General features: G+C 35.4%; 1 protein-coding gene across 3 annotated transcripts in view; it reads right to left on the bottom strand.

The window, feature by feature from the left end:
- Positions 1-25378, bottom strand: part of LOC135140604 (scavenger receptor class B member 1) — a 93232-nt gene extending 67854 nt beyond the window's left edge. The window contains exon 1 of one of the 3 annotated variants that reach the window (XM_064071223.1): positions 25147-25378. The gene's annotated coding sequence lies outside the window, so the exon portion shown is untranslated. Of the gene's footprint in view, positions 1-2890; positions 3235-25146 lie in introns of those variants that run through there. The other 2 variants (XM_064071222.1, XM_064071221.1) reach the window with 2 other exon arrangements.
- Between the last annotated feature and the right edge of the window lie 553 nt (positions 25379-25931).

Below are 25931 nucleotides of genomic sequence, written 5' to 3'. Positions count from 1 at the left end.
AGAAATCGAAAATTCGAAAAATTGTTATGCAATTTTGACTTTTTGTCCAAAAAAATCTCGAAATATTTAGAACTTGCAGATGGTGTTTAGAATTTTAATAATGTCAAGTATTTTTAACAACGTCTAAATTTTTTTTGCAGATAGAGTGGTTAGAATTTTAATAATTTTAAGTATTTTTAACAACTTCTAGATTTTTTTTAAACAAATAGCGTTTAAGATGTCGGAAATATTTAAAAATGTTTGGATTTTGTAAGCCTGGAATTTTAAAATTATTAAATTCTGGAAAACAGGTAAAATTTACATAATTTAGAGTTAATGTCTAAAATATCCAGAATTTATTTTCCATAATTCAACTGTTAAAATTTTTAAATCCCCAAAATATTAATTAAGAATTTGCAGATTTTTTTTGAAAATTATAGAGCGCTTGGGTTGTTTAGAATTTTAATAATTTTAAGTACCTACTTTTAAAAGCCTCTAGATTTTTATAAAAGTAGCTTTTAAATTTTCAAAAATATTTAAAAATGTTGGAATTTTCTGATTCTGGATTTTCAAAATTCTTGGACTCCAAAAAAAAGTAACCTCTTCAGATTCTGGAATTAATTGGTTAGAACTTATTTTTGAAAGTTTATAGTGTTAAATTTGTAGAAGAAAAGTTGATTACTACAAAAATTTACCATTTTAGACATGTTCAAAGTTTCTTATTGTCGAAATAAGCCTACACATATTAAGAAAAAAAGGCAAAATATAAGCCCCGCCCACCCGCCCTGTCTCAATTGTGATGATTTTTTTAATTCGTCGTGAGCCAAGGGGGCGGAGCTTAACTGCAAAATTCTTATTTCTCCACGAGAAATTAAAGACATGTTTTTGAGCATCGTGTTGTATATTATGAAAAAATTAAAACCAAAGATTAAGCCCCACCCATACCTGCCCTGATGTAAATATACAGTAATCAAGCATTCATTCTTTACAGACCTAGGGGCGGAGCCTAATTGCAAAATCCATATTTCCTTAAAAAAATTTCCCATTTTAAATGTATTTTAAATTTCTAAGAATAAAAAAATCATCACAATTGAGATAGGGTGGGTGGGCGGGCTCACGCTTTACCTTACCCCTTGGAATGTGTAAAATATCCACAATTTATTTTCCATAATTCATTATTTTTAAAATTTCTACAATTGATAAAATTTCCAAATTCCTAAAATATGACTAAACTAAAATAAAACTAACCAGAAAATATTTGCACCTTGTAAGTCTAGAATTTTAAAATTCTTGGACTCTTCAAAAATAGGTAGAGTCTTCAAATTCTGGAATTATTGATTAGAATTAATTTTTGATATTTTCTAATCTTGAAATTGCTTATAAATTATTCCTCGAAGAAGATACTGGAATGTCCAAAATATCCAGAATTTATTTTCCATAATTCATTACTTTTAAAATTTCTACAATTGATAAAATTTTCAAATTCCTAAAATATGACTTAATTAAAATAAAACTATCCAGAAAATATTTGTACCTTGTAAGTTTGGAATTTTAAAATTCTTGGACTCGCCAAAAATACATAGTCTTCAATTTCTGGAATTATTGATTGGAAGTTATTTTTGATATTTTCTAATCTTGAAATTGCTTATAAATTTTACTACGAAGAAGATACTGGAATGTCCAAAATATCCAGAATTTATTTTCCATAATTCATTATTTTAAAAATTTCTATAATTGATAAAATTTTCAAATTCCTAAAATATGACTAAACGAAAATAAAACTATCCAGAAAATATTTGCACCTTGTAAATCTGGAATTTTAAAATTCTTTTGGATCTCGAAAAATAGGTAGAGTCTTCAAATTCTTGACTTATTGATTAGAAGTCATTTTTGATATTTTCTAATCTTGAAATTGCTTATAAATTTTACTATAAAGAAGATACCTGGAATGTCTAAAATATCCAGAATTTATTTTTTATAATTCATTATTTTTAAAATTTCTCCAATTGATAAAATTTTCAAAATCCTAAAATATGACTAAACGAAAATAAAACTATCCAGAAAATATTTGCACCTTGCAAGTCTGGAATTTTAAAATTCTTGGACTCTCCAAAAATAGGTAGTCTTCAAATTCTGGAATTATTGATTAGAAGTTATTTTTGATATTTTCTAATATTGAAATTGCTTATAAATTTTACTATGAAGAAGATACCTGGAATGTCTAAAATGTCCAAAATTATTTTTTTCCAAAATTGTTAAAATTTTTAAATTCCTAGAACGTTTAGAACTTGTAGAAGGAACAAATCGCCAAAAATCTTAATTTCTCCACCCCATTACGAAAACGCCATTCCGGATGAGTGAAACCCGGACCCACATTCAGAAATCACCAGAGCACATACAACATTTATGTAACGTAAACTCAGCAACACCAGTAAAAGCGAGAAAGTAAAAGTATGATCAGTAATTTAATTTAATTGCCCCCAACTACCCGACATTTACGCTATTTCCCGCGACCTCCAAAACCCGAAATCTAGACCTCCAAATAAAAATCTCCGAAAAATAAAACAAAAAAAACCCGCCACATTTGCGTCAGCGGCGAATCGTCCAGACAAAAAAATAAATAATTGTGACAGACAAAATTAACATTTTTTTTTTAATTAATATCGGCGGCTTCAGCTTTTTTGCACTAATTTGCTCAATTAACCATGAAATTATTAATGATAATGTGTATATTTCGCGTTTTTTTATTGTTCTGTAGATTTTCAGAGTAAGAATACTGCACCTAACTCTCCTTCGCATGCGTCTCCAAATATTTTTCGGATTTTTTGACCACTGGTGTTTTTATTTTTTCAAAATCACTACATTTTTCACTCGAAGCATCAAAACAAAAACTCTTAACCTAGCCACCTACCTGCTTCCTAAACCTCAAAGCGCACAGAAACGTCAAAACCGCACTGTTAGTAAACAAGTACCAACCAAAATTTTTCCTTTTATAAGTTTCCAAATTCCGCTCCTCGCCCCCAAAAACCACCCGCGAACTCACTCGCCGCCCCAAATCCAAAGCTCACTACGCACAAATCGTCACACCGAATACCACCCGTGCGAGCCCATTCATATTCTTGCGGCGATATCGCGGTGCACTGGCGGCGTCCATTAGAGAAGAGAATTAGTAGTTATCAGTGGGAAGTGGGGGCAGAATGTGGGACACTTTGCCCATTGGGTTGGTGGTGGTAGTGCGTCAGTACCAATGTCACGGACTGGATGGATGACTGGCTGCACAAAAAGCGCTTTTTGCCGCCTGACGTTTTTGCCAAACTCTTTCTTCGGCGTGACGTCACGCTTTTTTGGAAGGGGATGAGCGCGATTTTTTGGCAAAAACGCTGAGCTGGCTGCGGGCCTTGACCACAACCTTTCAATGGACACGAATCGTGCGAGTAACGTGGCTGGGACTGTAATCATCGCGTTCGGACGTGTTATGTCACAGTTTTCTTCCATTGTTTGTTTTTTTATTGCAGTGAAAGTGCTCGACTGACTTTTCTTGTTTGTTTGATTTTTGATTATAAAGACGATATTCGAGAATGTGGGTTTAGCAGGAAAAAACTCGCCGCTCTTGACCTCTGATAACCGAGAATTTCCGTGTTTGTTGCAACAATTTTTGCGTTTAGTTCTTCAGAGGTACGAGTTTCGGTGTCTATGCAACCCCAAATGCTCTAACTTTGCAGTGGCCACCTACAAACCCAAATTTATTTAGCGTGAAAAAAGCGACTCATCGTAGGCCACTTTACTTAATTAGTAATAATAATAATAACTCAGCGATAAGTGTAAATGTCATCGACGCTATGTGTATCACCTCGTATCTAGTAAAAATTAGCATAATAGGATACATAAACAAGGTTACAATTAATAAAAATAAGTACTTACATATATAGTAAACAACACTTTTTTTTTTCATCGAAACATGTATGTCTTCACGTCGCACAATGTGTTTACGTCAAAAGCCAATTAAACAATTTTTGACAACTAATTTAATCGTTAGACCGGCAATTATTTTTTACAATCATATATAATAGGATACGTAATTTCGCTAACCTAAAATAAATAATAATAGAAGTAGCTCGATGCACTTGCGTAACGCTTAATTGTTGTGTTGTTCACGAAACGGACGAATTCGAATTTTCATAATGTCGATTATTAATATCGTTATCGATTGTGACATTTTTGCGTAGATCGAAAAATTCCATGATGAATTTAGCGCTACGACTTAGGTACGTGGAACTAATTATGTTTATGATTGCTGACAACAACAAAGTGGTTGTCTGTTCTATACCGTGCGTAAATCAAAAACAGGTTCGTCTCTATTGTTTTATGAAAATAAGTGCTAGGATTCAGAGATTGGCTTATTTTGTGCTTGTAAAGGTTGATTGCTCTATTCCGAAGACACCTTGATTGTGTTCCGAATACCCTGACTCTATTTCGAAAGCCCTAACTGTGTTTTGAAGACCCTGACACTATTTCAAGGGCCTTGACACTTTATTTCAGAGGCCCTGAGTTGTTTCTGGAGCCCTGACACATTATACCAGAGGCTTAAACTGCATTCCTGAGGGTCTGGCTGTGTTGCGGGAATCCTGACACTATTCCAGGGAATTTGACACTTTTTTCCAGAGATCCAGACTATGTTCTGGAGACCCTAACTATCTTTCAGAGGCCTGCACTATTCCAGGAGACTTGACACTTTATTTTAGAGGCCCTGAGTTGTTTCTGGAGCCCTGACACATTATACCAGAGGCTTAAACTGCATTCCTGAGGGTCTGGCTGTGTTGCGGGAATCCAGACGCTATTCCAGGGAATTTGACACTTTTTCCAGAGAACCAGATTATGTTCTAGAGACCCTAACTATCTTTCAGAGGCCTGCACTATTCCAGGAGACTTGACACTTTATTTTAGAGGCCCTGAGTTGTTTCTGGAGCCCTGACACATTATACCAGAGGCTTAAACTGCATTCCTGAGGGTCTGGCTGTGTTGCGGGAATCCAGACGCTATTCCAGGGAATTTGACACTTTTTTCCAGAGATCCAGATTATGTTCTAGAGACCCTAACTATCTTTCAGAGGCCTGCACTATTCCAGGAGACTTGACACTTTATTTTAGAGGCCCGGACTGTGTTCTGGACGCCTTACCACTATTCAAGTTGCTTTGACTATGTTCCGGAGGCCCTGACTGTGTTTCGGAGGCCTTGACACCATTCCAGAAAACTTGACAATTTTTTCCGGAGGTCCAGACTATGTTCTGGAGACCCTAACTGTGTTTCGGAGGCCCTGACACTATTCCAGTTGCCCTGACTGTATTTCGGAACCCTTGACACTATTTCAGGAGCCTTGACACTTTATTTTGGAGGCCCGGACTGTGTTCTGGAAGCCTTAGCACTATTCAAGTTGCTTTGACTATGTTCCGGAGGCCCTGACTGTGTTTCAGAGGCCTTGACACAAGTTCCAGAAAACTTGACACTTTTTTCCGGAGGTCCAGACTATGTTCTGGAGACCCTAACTGTGTTTCAAAGGCCTGTACTGTGTTTCAGAGGCCCTGACACTATTCCAGTTGCCCTTACTGTATTTTGGAACCCTTGACATTATTTCAGGAGCCTTGACACTTTATTTTGGAGGCCCGGACTGTGTTCTGGAGGCCTTGGCACTATTCAAGTTGCTTTGACTATGTTCCGGAGGCCCTGACTGTGTTTCGGAGGCCTTGACACTATTCCAGAAAACTTGACACTTTTTTCCGGAGGTCCAGATTACGTTCTGGAGACCCTAACTGTGTTTTAGAGGCCCGTACTGTGTTTTGGAGGCCTTGACACTATTCCAGTTGCCCTGACTATATTTCGGAACCCTTGACACTATTCCAGGAGCCTTGACACTTTATTTTGGAGGCCCAGACTGTGTTCTGGAAGCCTTAGCACTATTCAAGTTGCTTTGACTATGTTCCGGAGGCCCTGACTGTGTTTCGGAGGCCTTGACACCATTCCAAGAAACTTGACACTTTTTCCCATAGGTCCAGATAATGTTCTGGAGATCCTAACTGTATTTCAGAGGCCCGTACTGTGTTTCGGAGGCCCTGACACTATTCCAGTTGCCCTGACTGTATTTCGGAACCCTTGACACTATTCCAAAGATTTTGACATTTTATTTGAAGGCCCAGCCTATGTTCTGGAGGCCTTGACAATATTCAAGTTGCTTTGATGACTATGTTCCAGAGACCCTAACTGCGTTCCAGAAGAAATAACTGTTCTAGAAGGCATGACTGTGTTCCAGAGGTCACTACTGTGTTTCGGAGGCCTTGACATTTTTTGCCGGAGATCCAGACTATGTTCCGGAGGTGCTGACTGTGTTTCAGAGGTCCGGACTGTATTTCAGAGGCCCTGACACTATTCTAGTTGCCCTGACTGTGTTTCAGGAGCCGTGACACTATCCCAGGGCACTTGACCCTTTATTCCTGTGGGCCAGACTGCATTCCGAAGGCCCTGATAGTATTTCGGAGCCTTTGATACTATTCCAGAGGCTTTGACACTTTATTTCGGAGGCTCAGACTGTATTCTGGAGGTTTTGTTGTTTTGACTGCGTTTCAGAGGCCCTGACAATATTCAAATTGCCCTGACTGTGTTTTGGGAACCCTGACGCTATCCCAGGGGACTTGACACTTTATTGTCGAGAGCCAGACTGAATTCTGGAAGCCCTGACTGTGTTTCGCAGACCTTGACACTTTTTCCCGAAAGCCCAAACCATGTTACGGAGGCGCTGACTGTGTTTTGGAGGCCCTGATATTATTCCAGTTGTCCTGACTGTGTTACGGAGGCCCTGACACTATTCCAGTTACCCTGACTGTGTTCCTGGGACCCCTGACACTTTTCCAGGAGCCCTCAATGTATCCCGGAGGTACTGACAGTGTTTCGGAGGTCCTAATTATGTCCCAGAAGCTCTTACTGAGTCCCGCTAAACTTAAAATGAAACCCTAGACGACAAGTGAGTTTGAATTACGTGCCATTTGTTCTCTTAAATGCAACTAGCAATTCTTTCTAAAATCTATCCTAGTTGAGATGGGTAAAAGGGATAGACAATTATGGGATTAGTGTTATTTAAACTTTATTGATTAATATACACTTGACCTCCACTTACTCTTATCCTAGACATCCAAATTTTTGAAAAAAAAAACTTAAAATTGTGTATCAATATTTATACTCCTGCAGCTGCAGACAATTGTATAGCAAGATTTTACGATTTACCTTTGAAACTGCAAATTTTCTGTATAAGATCATTAATTTCATTCTTCTGTCGAATGGGATTGGAAACTAATAGAATATAGAATGTGAAAAAAGTTAAAAAAAAGCGCTAATTGTAAATTTTTTTGTTACACTATTTGCTATAAAATTGATTCACAAAGAACATTCTTACTATGTTTTGTGAAAAAAAAATTATAACAATTTCCCTTTTTATCTACAAAATTTTTATACCGAGCTATTTTGACGTAACTAGCGGAAGATTATCTACAATTTGACGCCAAATTTCAGTCGATTAAACCGATTTTAACCACTTTTTTGGAAAATGTTTGGAAATTTTGAGTTCACTTTTCGTGTTTATTGGACCAGATATCGTGACGGCGATTTCAGAATCGTAACTAGCGGAAGATTATCTACAATTTGACACCAAATTTCAGTCGATTAAACCAATTTTAACCACTTTTTTGGAAAATTTTTGAAAATTTTTTTGAGAAGATTCACGATTTGGGAAAAACGGTAGAAATTTCCAAAAAAAAGAAGCCTAAAATAAGTTCTGGATATCGAAATCTACAAGAAAATGTCTTCAACTAATTTTCGAAAATCAGTCTGATCTTATCAAATACTAACCCCGCTCACCCACCTTCTATTTTCTTAGAGAGTATGTTATTTACCAAAATCACTTTTATCTTAGCAAACACTTGCCCCGCCCACCCGCCCTCTGATTTTTTGGAGAGTATGTCATTTGCCAAAATCAGTCTTATCTTGGCAAGTACTTGCCCCGCCCACCCACCCTCTATTTTCTTGGAAGGAATGTGATTTGCCAAAATCAGTCTTATCTTAGCAAGAACTAGCCCCGCCCACCCGCCCTCTTCTCATTGTAACGACTAATTTTATTTCTGTTCAGCATAAGATCATTTATTTCATTCAGATCGGAAAAATCGGAAAAATTATGTTCTTATGTCGAGTGGAAGTGGACACTAATAATAGAATATAGGATGTGAAAAAAGTAAAAAAAAAAGTGCTAATCGTATTTTTTTTTTATTATTATACTCTTTGCTATAAAATTTATTTCTTATTTCGTGCACCTGCCAAGACTCTGGATAATTTTCGAAAATAGTTGAAAAATTGTCGAAACTGTCAAAAGTGCCAAAATTAGTCTTATATTATCAATCAAATCAAATACTAGCCCCGCCCACCCACCCTCTCTTTTCTTGGAAGGTATATCATTTGCCAAAATCAGTCTTGACATAGCAAGTACTAGCCCCGCCCACCCGCCCTCTATTTTTTTGAAGAGTATGTCTTTTCCAAAATCAGTCTTGTCTTAGCAAGTACTGGCCCGCCCACCCACCCTCTTCTCATTCTAAGGACTAATTTTATTTCCGTTCATTATAAAATCATTTATTTCATTCAAATCTAATAAAATCGGCCATTGAAAAGGAGACAGGGTGGGTGGGCGGGGCTAATTATGTTCTTATTTCGAGTGGAAATGGCAACTAATAATAAATATAGGATGTGAAAAAAGTAAAAAAAGTGCTAATTTTTTTTTTTATACTGTTTGCTATAAAATGTATTTTTTATTTCATGCACCTGACAAGACTCTGGATAATTTTCGAAAATAGTTGAAAAATGGTCGAAATTGTCAAAAGTGCCAAAGTCAGTCTTATATTACCAAATACTAGCCCCGCCCACCCACCCTCTCTTTTCTTAGAAGCTATATCATTTGCCAAAATTAGTCTTGACATACCAAGTACTAGCCCCGCCCACCCGCCCTCTTCTCATTCAAGGACCAATTTTATTTCTGTTCAGCATAAGATCATTTATTTCATTCAGATCGGATAAAATCAATCAGTGAAAAGGAGGCTTTAATTATGTTCTTATGTCGAATGGGAGTGGAAACTAATAATAGAATCTAGGATGTGAAAAAAGTAAAAAACGCAAATCAAAAAATTGAAGAAATAAAAATTTTTAAAACATTGAAATTGAAAACAAAAAAAAATTGTAAAATCGGAACATTGAAAAATCGAATAAAGAAAATTAAAAATCGAAACAAAAAATTGCAACATCTAGAAATTGATGAAAAAAGAAAATGAAAAATTTAAAATCAGTAAATTGAAATGTTCAAGAAACGAAAAACTGAAAAAAGTAAAATTGAAAAGCAAAAAATTATGAAATCGAAACTGAAAACTCGAATAATTGAGAAAATTAAGAAAATAAACAGCCGAAATGAAACGTTGAATAAATGAAAAATTGAAAAATTAAAAAGTGAAAACTTGTAAAATTGCAAAATGTAAAAACTCAAAATTCCAAAAGTTGAAGAAACGAAAAATTGAGATTGAAAATTAAAACCCAAAATTATAAAATCGGGACATTGAAAAATCGAATAAATACAAACAACTGGAACGAAAACTTACAGATCAAAAAATTGCAAAATCCGAAAATTGAAGAAAAACAAAAATGAAAAATCAAATAGTTGCAAATTGAACAATTGAAGAAACGAAAAACAGAAAAAAGTAAAATCGAAAAAAGAAAAAATCATAAAATCGAAACATTGAAAAATCGAATAATATAAAAAACAAAGAAAAAAATAATCCTAAACGAAAAATTGCAAGTAACATTCAAAAGTTGAAAAATCGAAAAAGTGAAAAATTTAAAATTGAAAACTCGAAAATTTGCATGTCGTAAAATTAAAGAAACAAAAGAAATGAATGATTGAAAAAAATGAAATCGAAAAAACAAAAAATTAAATGACGAAAATAAAATACTCAAGTGAAACATTGCAAAATCTAAAAATTGAAGAAACGAAAAATTGAAAAAATTAAACTTGAAAAACCAAAAAATTTGCAACCGAAACATTGAAAAACCGAATAATTGGAAAAATAAATTGAAAACTGAAAAATTTTTAATGTCAAAAACTCAACAAATTGCAAATGGAAAAACTGAAGAATTCAAGCTCGTTTTTACTTTATTGAGGTTATCGGAAAACAAAAATCGCAAGAATTTTTTAAGAAGTGGGATTATCTGGGCTGCGTTTCAGGGGTCAGGGAAATTCTATCGATAGCCCCGCCCACCCGCCCTCCATTTTTTTAGAGGATATACATTTGCCAAAATCAGTCTTATCTTAGCAAGTACTAGCCCCGCCCACCCGCCCAATTCTCATTCTAAAGACTAATTTTATTTCTGTTCAGTATAAGACCATTAATTTTATTGAAAAGGAGACAGGGCGGGGCTAATTATGTTTTTATGTCGAGTGGGAGTGGACACTAATAAAATAGAATCTAGGATGTGAAAAAAGTCAAAAAAAAAGCGCTAATAGTTTTTTTTTTTTTTTTATTATACTATTTGCTATAAAATTTATTTTTTATTTCATGCACCTGACAAGACTCTGGATAATTTTCGAAAATGTTGAAAAATGGTCGAAATTGTCAAAAGTGCCAAAATCAGTCTTATATTATCAAATACTAGCCCCGCCCACCCACCCTTTCTTTTCTTAGAAGCTATATCATTTGCCAAAATTAGTCTTGACACAGCAAGTACTAGCCCCGCCCACCCGCCCTTTTCTCATTCTAAGGACTAATTTTATTTCTGTTCAGCATAAGATCATTCATATCATTCAGATCGGATAAAATCAATCATTGAAAAAGAGACAGGGTGGGTGGGTGGGGCTAATTATGATGATTTTATGACGGGTGGGAGTGGACACTAATAATAGAATCTAGAATGTGAAAAAAATAAAAAAAAGCGTTAATCGTAATTTTTTTTGGTTATAGTTATACTGTTTGCTATAAAATTTATTTATTTCATGCACATCTGGATAATTTTCGAAAATGTTGAAAAATGGTCGAAATTGTCAAAAATGCCAAAGTCAGTCTTATATTATCAAATACTAGCCCCGCCCACCCACCCTCTCTTTTCTTAGAAGGTATATCATTTGCCAAAATTAGTCTTGACATAGCAAGTACTAGCCCCGCCCACCAGCCCTTTTCTCATTCTAAGGACTAATTTTATTTCTGTTCAGCATAAGATCATTCATTTCATTCAGATCGGATAAAATCAATCATTGAAAAAAGTAAAAAACGCAAATCCAAAAATTTAAGAAACAAAAATTTTTAAAACATTGAAATTGAAAACAAAAAAACATTGAAAAATCGACTAAAATTGGTAAAACTGAAATCGAAAAAACAAAAAATTATGAACCGAAACATTGAAAAATCGAATAAAGAAAAAAAATCGAAACAAAAATTGCAAAAATCTAGAAACTGAGAAAAAAGAAAATGAAAAATTTAAAATCAGTAAATTGAAATATTCAAGAAACGAAAAACTGCAAAAAGTAAAATTGAAAAGCAAAAAATTATAAAATCGAAACTGAAAACTCCAATAATTGAAAAAATTAAGAAAATAATAAGCCGAAATGAAATGTTGAATAAATGAAAAATTGAAAAATTAAAAAGTGAAAACTTGTAAAATTTCAAAATCTAAAAACTCAATATTCCAAAAGTTGAAGAAACGAAAAATTGGGATTGAAAATTAAAACCCAAAATTATAAAATCGGGACATTGAAAAATCGAATATATACAAAAATTAACAACTGGAACGAAAACTTACAGATCAAAAAATTGCAAAATCCGAAAATTGAAGAAAAACAAAAATGAAAAATCAAATTGTTGCAAATTGAACAATTGAAGAAACGAAAAATAGAAAAAAGTAAATTCGAAAAAAGAAAAAAATCATAAAATCGAAACATCGAAAAATCGAATAATATAAAAAACAAAGAAAAAAATAATCCTAAACGAAAAATTGCAAGTAACATTCAAAAGTTGAAAAATCGAAAAATTGAAAAATTTAAAATTGAAAACTCGAAAATTTGCATGTCGTAAAATTAAAGAAACAAAAGAAATGAATGATTGAAAAAAATGAAATTGAAAAACAAAAAATTAAATGACGAAAATAAAATACTCAAGTGAAAAATTTCAAAATCTAAAAATTGAAGAAACGAAAAATTGAAAAAATTAAACTTGAAAAAACAAAAAATTTGCAACCGAAACATTGAAAAACCGAATAATTGGAAAAATAAATTGAAAACCGAAAAATTTTTAATGTCAAAAACTCAACAAATTGCAAATGGAAAAACTGAAGAATTCAAGCTCGTTTTTACTTTATTGAGGTTATCGGAAAACAAAAATCGCAAGAATTTTTTAAGAAGTGGGATTTTCTGGGCTGCGTTTCAGGGGTCAGGGAAATTCTATCGATAGCCCCGCCCACCCACCCTCCATTTTTTTAGAGGATATACATTTGCCAAAATCAGTCTTATCTTAGCAAGTACTAGTCCCGCCCACCCGCCCAATTCTCATTCTAAAGACTAATTTTATTTCTGTTCAGTATAAGACCATTCATTTTATTGAAAAGGAGACAGGGCGGGGCTAATTATGTTTTTATGTCGAGTGGGAGTGGACACTAATAAAATAGAATCTAGGATGTGAAAAAAGTAAAAAAAAGCGCTAATAGTATTTTTTTTATTGTACTATTTGCTATAAAATTTATTTTTTATTTCATGCACCTGACAAGACTCTGGATAATTTTCGAAAATTTTGAAAAATGGTCGAAATTGTCAAAAGTGCCAAGATCAGTCTTATATTATCAAATACTAGCCCCGCCCACCCACCCTTTCTTTTCTTAGAAGCTATATCATTTGCCAAAATTAGTCTTGACACAGCAAGTACTAGCCCCGCCCACCCGCCCTTTTCTCATTCTAAGGACTAATTTTATTTCTGTTCAGCATAAGATCATTCATTTCATTCAGATCGGATAAAATCAATCATTGAAAAAAGTAAAAAACGCAAATCCAAAAATTTAAGAACCAAAAATTTTTAAAACATTGAAATTGAAAACAAAAAAACATTGAAAAATAGACTAAAATTGGTAAAACTGAAATCGAAAAAACAAAAAATTATGAACCGAAACATTGAAAAATCGAATAAAGAAAAAAATCGAAACAAAAATTGCAAAAATCTAGAAACTGAGAAAAAAGAAAATGAAAAATTTAAAATCAGTAAATTGAAATATTCAAGAAACGAAAAACTGCAAAAAGTAAAATTGAAAAGCAAAAAATTATAAAATCGAAACTGAAAACTCGAATAATTGAAAAAAATTAAAAAAATAATAAGCCGAAATGAAATGTTGAATAAATGAAAAATTGAAAAATTAAAAAGTGAAAACTTGTAAAATTTCAAAATCTAAAAACTCAAAATTCCAAAAATTGAAGAAACGAAAAATTGAGATTGAAATTAAAACCCAAAATTATAAAATCGGGACATTGAAAAATCGAATAAATAAAAAAATAAACGATTGAAACGAAAACTTACAGATCAAAAAATTGCAAAATCCGAAAATTGAAGAAAAACAAAAATGAAAAATCAAATAGTTGCAAATTGAACAATTGAAGAAACGAAAAACAGAAAAAAGTAAAATCGAAAAAAGAAAAAATTAAAATCGAAACATTAAAAATCGAATAATTTAAAAAATAAAGAAAAGAATAATCCTAAACGAAAAATTGCAAGTAACATTCAAAAGTTGAAAAATCGAAAAATTGAAAAATTTAAAATTGAAAACTCGAAAATTTGCATGTCGTAAAATTAAAGAAACAAAAGAAATGAATGATTGAAAAAAATGAAATCGAAAAAACAAAAATTTAAATGACGAAAATAAAATACTCAAGTGAAACATTGCAAAATCTAAAAATTGAAGGAACGAAAAATTGAAAAAATTAATCTTGAAAAAACAAAAAATTTGCAACCGAAACATTGAAAAACCGAATAATTGGAAAAATAAATTGAAAACTGAAAAATTTTTAATGTCAAAATCTCAACAAATTGCAAATGGAAAAACTGAAGAATTCAAGCTCGTTTTTACTTTATTGAGGTTATCGGAAAACAAAAATCGCAAGAATTTTTTAAGAAGTGGGATTATCTGGGCTGCGTTTCAGGAGTCAGGGAAATTCTATCGATAGCCCCGCCCACCCACCCTCCATTTTTTTAGAGGATATACATTTGCCAAAATCAGTCTTATCTTAGCAAGTACTAGCCCCGCCCACCCGCCCAATTCTCATTCTAAAGACTAATTTTATTTCTGTTCAGTATAAGACCATTCATTTTATTGAAAAGGAGACAGGGCGGGGCTAATTATGTTTTTATGTCGAGTGGGAGTGGACACTAATAAAATAGAATCTAGTATGTGAAAAAAGTAAAAACAAGCGCTAATAGTATTTTTTTTATTATACTATTTGCTATAAAATTTATTTTTTATTTCATGCACCTGACAAGACTCTGGATAATTTTCGAAAATGTTGAAAAATGGTCGAAATTGTCAAAAGTGCCAAAATCAGTCTTATATTATCAAATACTAGCCCCGCCCACCCACCCTTTCTTTTCTTAGAAGCTATATCATTTTCCAAAATTAGTCTTGACACAGCAAGTACTAGCCCCGCCCACCCGCCCTTTTCTCATTCTAAGGACTAATTTTATTTCTGTTCAGCATAAGATTCATTTCATTCAGATCGGATAAAATCAATCATTGAAAAAAGTAAAAAACGCAAATCCAAAAATTTAAGAAACAAAAATTTTTAAAACATTGAAATTGAAAACAAAAAAACATTGAAAAATCGACTAAAATTGGTAAAACTGAAATCGAAAAAACAAAAAATTATGAACCGAAACATTGAAAAATCGAATAAAGAAAAAAAATCGAAACAAAAATTGCAAAAATCTAGAAACTGAGAAAAAAGAAAATGAAAAATTTAAAATCAGTAAATTGAAATATTCAAGAAACGAAAAACTGCAAAAAGTAAAATTGAAAAGCAAAAAATTATAAAATCGAAACTGAAAACTCGATTAATTAAATAAATTAAGAAAATAATAAGCCGAAATGAAATGTTGAATAAATGAAAAATTGAAAAATTAAAAAGTGAAAACTTGTAACATTGCAAAATGTAAAAACTCAAAATTCCAAAAGTTGAAGAAACGAAAAATTGAGATTGAAAATTAAAACCCAAAATTATAAAATCGGGACATTGAAAAATCGAATAAATAAAAAAATAAACGACTGAAACGAAAACTTACAGATCAAAAAATTGCAAAATCCAAAAATTGAAGAAAAACAAAAATGAAAAATCAAATGGTTGCAAATTGAACAATTGAAGAAACGAAAAACAGAAAAAAGTAAAATCGAAAAAAGAAAAAATCATAAAATCGAAACATTGAAAAATCGAATAATATAAAAAACAAAGAAAAAAATAATCCTAAACGAAAAATTGCAAGTAACATTCAAAAGTTGAAAAATCGAAAAATTGAAAAATTTAAAATTGAAAACTCGAAAATTTGCATGTCGTAAAATTAAAGAAACAAAAGAAATGAATGATTGAAAAAACTGAAATCGAAAAAACAAAAAATTAAATGACTCAAATAAAATACTCAAGTGAAAAATTGCAAAATCTAAAAATTGAAGGAACGAAAAATTGAAAAAATTAAACTTGAAAAAACAAAAAATTTGCAACCGAAACATTGAAAAAGCGAATAATTGCAAAAAGAAATTGAAAACTGAAAAATTTAAAGTCAAAAACTCAACAAATTGCAAATGGAAAAACTGAAGAAACAAAAAATGAAAGACTGAAGAATTCAAACTCGTGATTATCTGGGCTGCATTTCAGGAGTCATTCTTTTTTCGACTCGTCGTTGGTCTGCTAAAAAAACATTTGTTATCTTCGACTTTGAAACCATTGACTGTCCACCAGACACAACAAAATCTCCCGAAAACACAAAAACACACAAAATTTTACGATGATGAACCAATTTTTATTTTGTTAAAGTTGTATCTCGACCGACATAATTAAATCAATATTCAGCTTGTCAACAAACCGCAGGTAATAATGAGACGGCCAAACACAAACCTGGACGTTAATACGCTTGTAAAAAATACAAATTGCGTCGGTACATAGAATCATTTCCATCCGTTTCCATTGTGATTTTGTGTAATGTTCGCGGACTGACGTCTTACTATTAAAAGCCTTTTAACAGTTAATTCTGCCGATATTTACCTGCTTAATTCGCAAATAATAATTTGTCACTTTCTTTAAATACGAAGTCGAGTTTTTTGGTTGGAATGTGACCTGTGTAATTAAGTAATTAAGACAAAGTTAAATTTGACTGTTTTACATTTTGTAAACAACGCAGAAGTATGTTGTGATAACATTGTTGACCGCGTTAAAAATAAAATCGAAAGTTTAGAATAATTAAAAATGCATTATAAACACCACTCCGGGTCACCTTAAACACTTATATTTCCGAAGAATGGGCAACAATTACGGTGTTTGTTATTTATAGCTAATCGTTGTTTTAGTTTTTCTAATTACTGGGAGATTATTTTTGTTAGATTTGGGAGTCACGGAATGTGTTAAAATAAAAATTCCCAAATTAAAACATTTGCTAAAAAATGATGAAGTCATCTGGAATTATCCTTGCTTACGATTAACACCGTCCGTAAGTGATTACTTTTTAAATTTACCTAAGTATATATTTCGTTTTTTTTAAATAAATATTTCGCTTGAGAATTCTGCAATAACTTGGTGACTTGATTGAGTTTCACTACCATCAAAGGAAAAACGGAACGGCGATTTCTAACCGAGTTTTCTTCAAGATGATGCTAAATTTTATTGAATGGTTACTGATTTAATTAAAACTTAGCAATGAGAAGAAAATCGAAGCTGTTGTACTTCACCTTGTGGACAGCTTCGTCGATTACAAATATGTGTTACTGTGTTACTTAACTCTTTGAATAAACGAAATGTGTCAATACCAACGTCTTAAGTGTTTTCTTCATCGTTTCGGAGAAGGCTGAGGAATTTTATTTTTGTACCTTACCCACTAAAGAGTGAAATTTTTGGGTTTTATTCGGTCTGAACACACTGACTTTTAAAGTGACAACTTTATTGCTTAATAACTATTTGTGGTCAATTAACAAACGTTCAATAATCATAAAATAAAGTAAAAACAAACATCCAATGTCCGCTATGAATAAAATTTAGTTTTTTAGTTGCCTTCTATTAATTTAATCTGTTATAAATATAATTGTTTTGCAGGAAGTAGAAACTTACCCCTGACATAACCTCACTCTTCGTTCCGCCATTAACTCCTAAAAAATTATTTCCAAAAACCCATGGAACTTCACTTTAACACTTCATCCACCACAAACTACAACAATTTTGTTAAAAATCACCCAAATTTTGCTTAATTAATAATAATCGAAGACATTATTTGATATTTCCGCTTCCGTGAAGTTGGCGAGACTGGTTTCGGTGCATAAACACCCCCCGGCCCCCGGCGACCCAATTTCAATTCGGCGAATTCCAAGAACTCATTGTCGTTGGATATTTCTGAGAATTTCGGCGATCCATTTTTTCCAAGAAAATAATATTGATTTTTAAAGATGCAAAATGTTAAATGTACGTCATAGACAAGTTTTTAGCAAAATTACTAAACTAAGTTCCTTATAAACGGATTTTTAACTTTGATTTAAATTCCATTAATCAATCTAGCCGTGACTTTAAAAATTGTCACGTGACACGTACCTTTTAACCTTACTTTTCTTGTTTTATTTTATACCTCAACTTCATGACGATGGCTGTAATTTTTTTAATAAATTTATAATAATAATAAATATTTATTTTGTTAAAAATGTTATCTTATCCGGCATTTTTCTGTTTACATTTTCATTTTAGTGTGGATTAATCACCGACAAGGATGACTCGATTACAAATTATTATTATTATTCGCCCGAAATTGTTGATAAAAATTAATCAAGTTCAGGGCTTTCAAAATAGAGTTAAAATTTTCGGGACACAGTCTCAGAGCCGCTGAAACACAGTTAGCAATTTCTGAGACACAATAAGGGCTTCTGAGGGCACAGTCGGGCCTCCAGAATATAGTCCGGAAGTCCAGAATGCAGTTAAGGCTTCTGGAATAATCTCACTGCCTCTGGAAGACAGTCAAGGCCTCTGAAACACAAACAGGGTTTTAGGGCGATCGTGTCAGGATTTCTGAAACACAGTCAGCATCTTCGAAACACACTAAGATCTTCTGGGACACAGTTAAAGTTTTAAGACAGTCCCAAAGTCGCTAGAATATATAGTTAGGGCCTCTGAAATGGTCTCACAGCCCCCGGGATACAGTCAGCATCTCTGGAACACAATAAGTGTCTCCAGGACACAATCAAAATCTCCAGAAAACAGTTAGAAACCCTGGGATTGTTTCACAGAGTTTCCGGAACAAGGTCAGGGCCTCTGAAACACAGGCAGGGCTTCAAGGAGAAAGTGCCAGGATCTTTGAAGCACCGTTAGCACCTCTGAGCCACAATAAGGGCGTGCGGAATATAGTTAAGGCCTCTAGAACGGAACTCAGAAATTCCAGAATACAGTTAGCTCTGCTGGAATAATCTCAAAGCTTCTGGAAGACAATCGAAAATTTAAAAAGACAGTGAAACTCTGAAACACAGTCAACATTTCTCAAACACAGTCTAGACCTCCTGAACACAGTCAGGGTTTTCGAAATAAAGTTAAAGTTTTTGGGAGACAGTATCAGAGTCGCAATAAGGGCCTCTGGGACACAGACAAAGCCTCTAGAATATAATCAGCAACTCTAGAATATGGTTAAGGCGTCTGAAATAGCCTCACGGCCTCCGGAACAATTCCAGGACCTCTGAAACACACTCGGCTTCTCTGAAACACTAGGACACAATCAAGATCTCCAAAATACAGTTAGAGACCCTGGGATCGTTTCAGGACTTCCGGAACACAATCAGAGCTTCCGGAACAAGGTCCAGGCCTCAGAAGTACAGTCAGGACTTCAAGGAGAAATCTCTGAAGCACCGTTAGCATCTCTGAGACACAGTCAGAGTCTGTGATTCACAGTCAAGGCTTTAGAGAAGCAGTGCGAGTTTCTCTGAAGCACAGTCAGGGCTTGTGGAACATAGTCGGAGTCTCTGGTATATAATAAAGGCTGTTATAATACAGTTAAGTTCTTTCTGAACATAATCTCAGGACTGTTGAAACATGATTAGCATCTCTGAAACACAAAAAGGGTCTTTGGGACCCTGTTAGAGTCTCCGCAATGGTCCAGCGCCTGCGGAATACTGTCAGGACCCCTGGAATGGTGTCAGATCAACTGGAATAGTGTCACGGTCTCTGGAACACAGTCAAGAAAACTGGAATAGTGTGAGTATCTTCGGAACACAGTCAGGGCAACTGGAATAGTGTCAGAGTCTCCGGAACATACATAGTCAAGGAAACTGGAATAGTATTAGGGTCTTCGGAACACAGTCAGGACAACTGGAAGGGTGTTAGAGTCCCCGGAACACAGTCAAGACAACTGGAATAGTGTGAGTGTCTCCAGAACACAGTCAGGGCAACTGCAATAGTGTCACAGTCTTCGGAACATAGTCAAGGAAACTGGAATAGTGTCAGGGTCTCTGGAACATAGTCAAGCAAACTGGAATAGTATTAGGGTTTCCGGAACACAGTCAGGGCAACTAGAACGATGTTAGGGTCTGTCGAACACAGGTCAGGGCAACTGGAATAGTCTGAGTGTCTCTGGAACACAGTCAGGGCAACTGGAATAGTGTGAATGTCTCCGGAACACAGTCAGGGCAACTACAATAGTGTCACAGTCTCCGGAACATAGTCAAGGAAACTGGAATAGTGTCGGGGTCTCCGGAACATAGTCAAGGAAACTGGAATAGTATTAGGATCTTCGGAACACAGCCAGGGCAACTGGAATGATCCTAGAGTCTCCGGAACACAGTCAGGGCAACTGAAATAGTGTGAGTGTCTCCGGAACACAGTCAGCGCAACTGGAATAGTGTGAATGTCTCCGGAACACAGTCAGGGCAACTACAATAGTGTCACAGTCTCCGGAACATAGTCAAGGAAACTGGAATAGTGTCGGGGTCTCCGGAACATAGTCAAGGAAACTGGAATAGTATTAGGATCTTCGGAACACAGCCAGGGCAACTGGAATGATCCTAGAGTCTCCGGAACACAGTCAGGGCAACTGGAATAGTGTGAGTGTCTCCGGAACACAGTCAGCGCAACTGCAATAGTGTCGGAGCCTCCGGAACATAGGCAAGGAAACTGGAATAGTGTCAGGGTCTCCGGAACATAGCCAAGGAAACTGGAATATTATTAGGGTCTTCAGAACACAGTCAGGGCAACTGGAATGATGTTCGAATCTCCGGAATAGAGTCAGAACAACTGGAATAATATTAGTGTCTCCGGAAAACAGTCAGGGCAACTGGAATAGTGTGAATGACTCTGAAACACCGTCAGGTCAACTGCAATAGTGTCAGAGTCTCCGGAACATAGTCAAGAAAACTGAAACAGTGTCAGAGTCTCCGGAACATAGTCAAGGAAACTGGGATAGTATTAGCATCTCTGGAATACAGTCAGAGCAACTGGAATGGTGTTGGAGTCTCCGGAACACAGTCAGGGCAACTGGAATAGTGTGAGTGTCTCCAGAACACAGTCAGGGCAACTGCAATAGTGTGAGAGTCTCCGGAACATAGTCAAGGAAACGGGAATAGTGCTAGGGTCTCCGGAACATAGTCAAGGAAACTGGAATGTTATTAGGGTCTTCGGAACACAGTCAGGGCAACTGGAATGATGTTAGAATCTCGGGAACAGAGTCAGGGCAACTGGAAAAGTGTGAGTGTCTCCGGAACACAGTCAGCGCAACTGCAATAGATTCAGAGTCTCTGGAACATAGTCAAGGAAACTGGAATAGTGTCAGAGTCTCCGGAACATAGTCAAAGAAAATGGAATGTTATTAGGGTCTTCGGAACACAGTCAGGGCAACTGTAATGATGTTAGAATCTCCGGAACAGAGTCAGGGCAACTGGAAAAGTGTGAGTGTCTCCGGAATACAGTCAGGGCAACTGGAATAGAGTCACAGTGTCCAGAACACAGTCAAGGAAACTGGAATAGAGTTAGGATCTCCGGAACACAGTCAGGACAACTGAAATAATATGAGTGTCTCCGGAACACAGTCAGGGTACCTGGAAAAGTGTCAGAGTCTCCGGAACATAGTCAAGGAAACTGGAATATTATTAGGGTCTCCGGAACACAGCCAGGCCAATTGGAATGGTGTTAGGGTCTCCGGAACACAGTCAGGGCAACTGGAATAATGTAAATGTCTCCGAAACACAGCCAGGGCAACTAAAATAGTGTCAGGATCTCCGGAACATAATCAAGGAAACGGGAATAGTATTAGGATCTCCGGAACATAGTCAGGGCAATTAGAACAGTGTCAGGACCTCTGGGACACAATGCCACGATTTTTCAGATACAATAAGGGCTTCCCGGAGACAGTTAGAATATCCTGAAAACAGTCAGAACATTCGGGAAACGCTGAAGGCTTCTGGGATAGTATCAGGGGCTCCCGGAACACAGTCAGGGCAACTGAAATAGCATGAGAGCTTCCGGAAGATAAGACTGATTTTGACAAATGACAGAGCTTCTAAAAAAATAGAGGGCGGGTGGGTGGGGCTACTAATTGATAAGATAAGACTGATTTGGCAAATCACTAGCCTGTAAGAAAATAGAGGGCGGGTGGGCGGGTTTAATATTTGATAAGATAAGACTGATTTTGGCAAATGACATTCCTTCTAAAAAGATAGAGGGTGGGTGGGTGGTTCTAGTATTTGATAAGATAAGACTGATTTGGCAAATCACTAGCCTGTAAGAAAATAGAGGGCGGGTGGGCGGGTTTAATATTTGATAAGATAAGACTGATTTTGGCAAATGACATTCCTTCTAAAAAGATAGAGGGTGGGTGGGTGGTTCTAGTATTTGATAAGATAAGACTGATTTGGCAAATCAAATAGCCTCTAAGAAAATAGAGGGCGGGTGGGCGGGTCTACTATTTGATAAAATAAGACTGATTTTGGCATATGACATTCCCTCTAAAAACAGATGGCTTGTGGGCGGGGCAAGCATTTGCTATAATAAGACTGTCTTTGGCAAATGATATACTCTCTGAGAAAGTAAATGGTGAGTGGGCGGGGCTAGTATTTGATAAGATAAGACCGATTTGACAAATCACATAGTCTCTAAGAAAACAGAGTGCGGGTGGGCGGGGCTAGTATTTGATAAGACAAGACTGATTTGGCAAATCACATAGTCTTTAATAAAATAGAGAGCGGGTGGGTGGGGTTAGTATTTGATAAGATAAGACTGATTTGGCAAATCACATAGTCTCTAATAAAATAGAGGGCGGGTGGGTGGGGCTAGTGTTTGATAAGACAAAACTGATTTTCCAAATCATATAGTCTCTAATAAAATAGAGGGCGGGTGGGTGGGGCTAGTATTTGATAAGATTAGACTGATTTTGGCAAATGACATATCTTCTAAGAGAATAGAGGGTGGGTGGGTGGGGCTAGTATTTGATAAGATAAGACTGATTTGGCAAATCATTATCCTCCAAGAAAATACATTTTAGTGTTTGGTAAGATAAGACTCATTTTGGCAAATGTCATACCTTCTACTAGTGATTTGCCAAATCAGTCTTATCTTATCAAATACTAGCCCCGCCCACCCTCCCTCTATTCTCTTAGAGATTATATGATTTGCCAAATCAGTTTTGTCTTATTAAATACTAGCCCCACCCACCCGCCCTATATTTTATTAGAGACTATGTGATGTGCCAAATCACTTTTGTCCTATCAAACACTCAATCAGATAGTCTCTAAGAGAATAGAGGGTGGGTGGGTGGGGCTAGTATTTGATAAGACAAGACTGATTTGGCACATCACATAGTTTTTAATAAAATAGAGGGCGGGTGGGTGGGGCTAGTATTTGATAAGATTAGACTGATTTTGGCAAATGACATGTCTTCTAAGAGAATAGAGGGTGGGTGGGCGGGGCTAGTATTTGATAAGATAAGACTGATTTGGCACATCACATAGTCTTTAATAAAATAGAGGGCGGGTGGGTGGGGCTAGTATTTGATAAGATTAGACTGATTTTGGCAAATGACATATCTTCTAAGAGAATAGAGGGTGGGTGGGCGGGGCTAGTATTTGATAAGATAAGACTGATTTGGCACATCACATAGTCTTTAATAAAATAGAGGGCGGGTGGGTGGGGCTAGTATTTGATAAGATTAGACTGATTTTGGCAAATGACATATCTTCTAAGAGAATAGAGGGTGGGTGGGCGGGGCTAGTATTTGATAAGATAAGACTGATTTGGCACATCACATAGTCTTTAATAAAATAGAGGGCGGGTGGGTGGGGCTAGTATTTGATAAGATTAGACTGATTTTGGCAAATGACATATCTTCTAAGAGAATAGAGGGTGGGTGGGCGGGGCTAGTATTTGATAAGATAAGACTGATTTGGCACATCACATAGTCTTTAATAAAATAGAGGGCGGGTGGGTGGGGCTAGTATTTGATAAGATTAGACTGATTTTGGCAAATGACATATCTTCTAAGAGAATAGAGGGTGGGTGGGCGGGGCTAGTATTTGATAAGATAAGACTGATTTGGCACATCACATAGTCTTTAATAAAATAGAGGGCGGGTGGGTGGGGCTAGTATTTGATAAGATTAGACTGATTTTGGCAAATGACATATCTTCTAAGAGAATAGAGGGTGGGTGGGCGGGGCTAGTATTTGAAAAGAAAAGACTGATTTGGCAAATCACTAGCCTCCAAGAAAATACAGGGCGGGTGGGCGGGTTTAGTATTTGGTAAGATAAGACTCATTTTGGCAAATGTCATACCTTCTACTAGTGATTTGCCAAATCAGTCTTATCTTATCAAATACTAGCCCCGCCCACCCTCCCTCTATTCTCTTAGAGACTATATGATTTGCCAAATCAGTTTTGTCTTATTAAATACTAGCCCCACCCACCCGCCCTATATTTTATTAGAGACTATGTGATGTGCCAAATCAGTCTTGTCTTATCAAATACTAGCCCCGCCCACCCACCCTGTCTCCATTTCAGTGATTGCTTTTATCGGGTCAGAATGAGATTAATGAAAATTGGCAATTTCAAAGTTAAATCGTAAAATCTTGTTATCCATTTTTGATTTTTTTTCCAGAAAGTTGAATATCAAGGGTAAAAACTGAACATGAACTCATAAATCACAGCTTCAGGAGGATAAATACTGTTATATGTATAATTTTAAGTTTTTTCCAAAAATCTGCATGTCTGGGGTAAGAGTTCAACGCGGATTTCTAAACCATGTGAAAGTGTGTGTTATTCAATAAAATTTAAATAACATTTATTCCATAATTGCCTATCCCTTTTACTCATCTCGGCGCAGGTAGATTTAGGAAGAATTGTTACACAGACACAGTAAGGGCTTCCGGGACATAATTAAGGCCTCGGGAACATAGTCAGGACTTCTCTATGCGATATAATGGCACACCTCCACAATACAATGTTGGAACAGCTAGATAAAGAAAAGCTACAACATTGAAATTTTCAACAAGATAATGCCACTGCTCAGGAAACAATCAGACTGATTTCGTACCGCCACACAATAAAAAAAAAAATGTGGACATCATTTTAGGCACCTTTTGTAAATAAAAGTTGTACATTTTTTAACCTTAAAACTGCCAAGCTGACATTTCATAAATAATTATATTAAATTAAGGCAAGCGGTTTCGTTCACGGCCAACTTTGACCACTTTTTTTCGATCGACATCAGTTACTATAAAAATATAAATTCCCAAAATAAAACTAATTTTATAACCATCCAATTTCGCGTTTAATAACTAATAAGCACCGAAACAACGGAAGCAAACCGTCTCCGTGCCGTAAACACGTACACCAAAACCTTGAATTGATCTTAATTACCTTACATTTTCAAGTCTTCATGCCTCGAACTGATGCGAACCCAAAACAGGTTGTAATTTAGGGGTCCTGACGTCAAAGGAGGTTGTCGAAACCCGTAATCAAAATGAGTTTTTTGCCGTTCACTAACCGATGTCTTCGAACAATGGACAAGAGGAATCCCCGAAAAAATACACTCGGTTTGTTCAATAGCCGGTAAAGCTTCAGGAAATCGGCACACTTAAACCCGAGATGTGCAAGAGATTGTATCGTGATAACTGCACCGAGCCGATTACCACGTTGTCTATAAAGTCGGTGAAAAAGACTTAACTACAGTTACGAGGAATCCAATCTAAGCTTTCTTATTTGAACGCGCTTATAAGGACGGATGGAACAAATTGCGGCAAAATATCGCGAGTAAATCCGCGGAGAGATAACCTCATTCACATGGTGTTTGTAACACTTATTAGTTATTAGTTAAAAACTAAAAAAAGGAAAAAAACTCGTCCTAGAAACTTCCCCGAAGACAGTGTGTTTATGTTTCGAACATCTACATTGTCGCTAAATCACCTCAGTTTTGTTAATCATTTTAATAAACCGTGAAAATGTTATTTGTTGTCTCCCGGAATTAATAACAAAGATGGTTTTAAAATATCGAAAACGACGTAATAACGACTAACACGTGAATTACATTTACAACTAGAAAACCTTGTCTGACTGGTAAAAAGTAGCCAAGAATACGTACGACTCGACTATTAAGTAAATAATAATTGTTGTTTCAAAATGCGATAAACTATAAAAGACCATCA

Source organism: Zophobas morio, unplaced genomic scaffold (genome assembly GCF_036711695.1).
Source record: "Zophobas morio isolate AGI-343-1 ecotype UQ-CSIRO unplaced genomic scaffold, CSIRO_AGI_Zmor_V1 ptg000040l, whole genome shotgun sequence".
Lineage (NCBI taxonomy): Eukaryota > Metazoa > Arthropoda > Insecta > Coleoptera > Tenebrionidae > Zophobas > Zophobas morio.
This window is presented reverse-complemented; position numbering and strand designations above follow the sequence as displayed.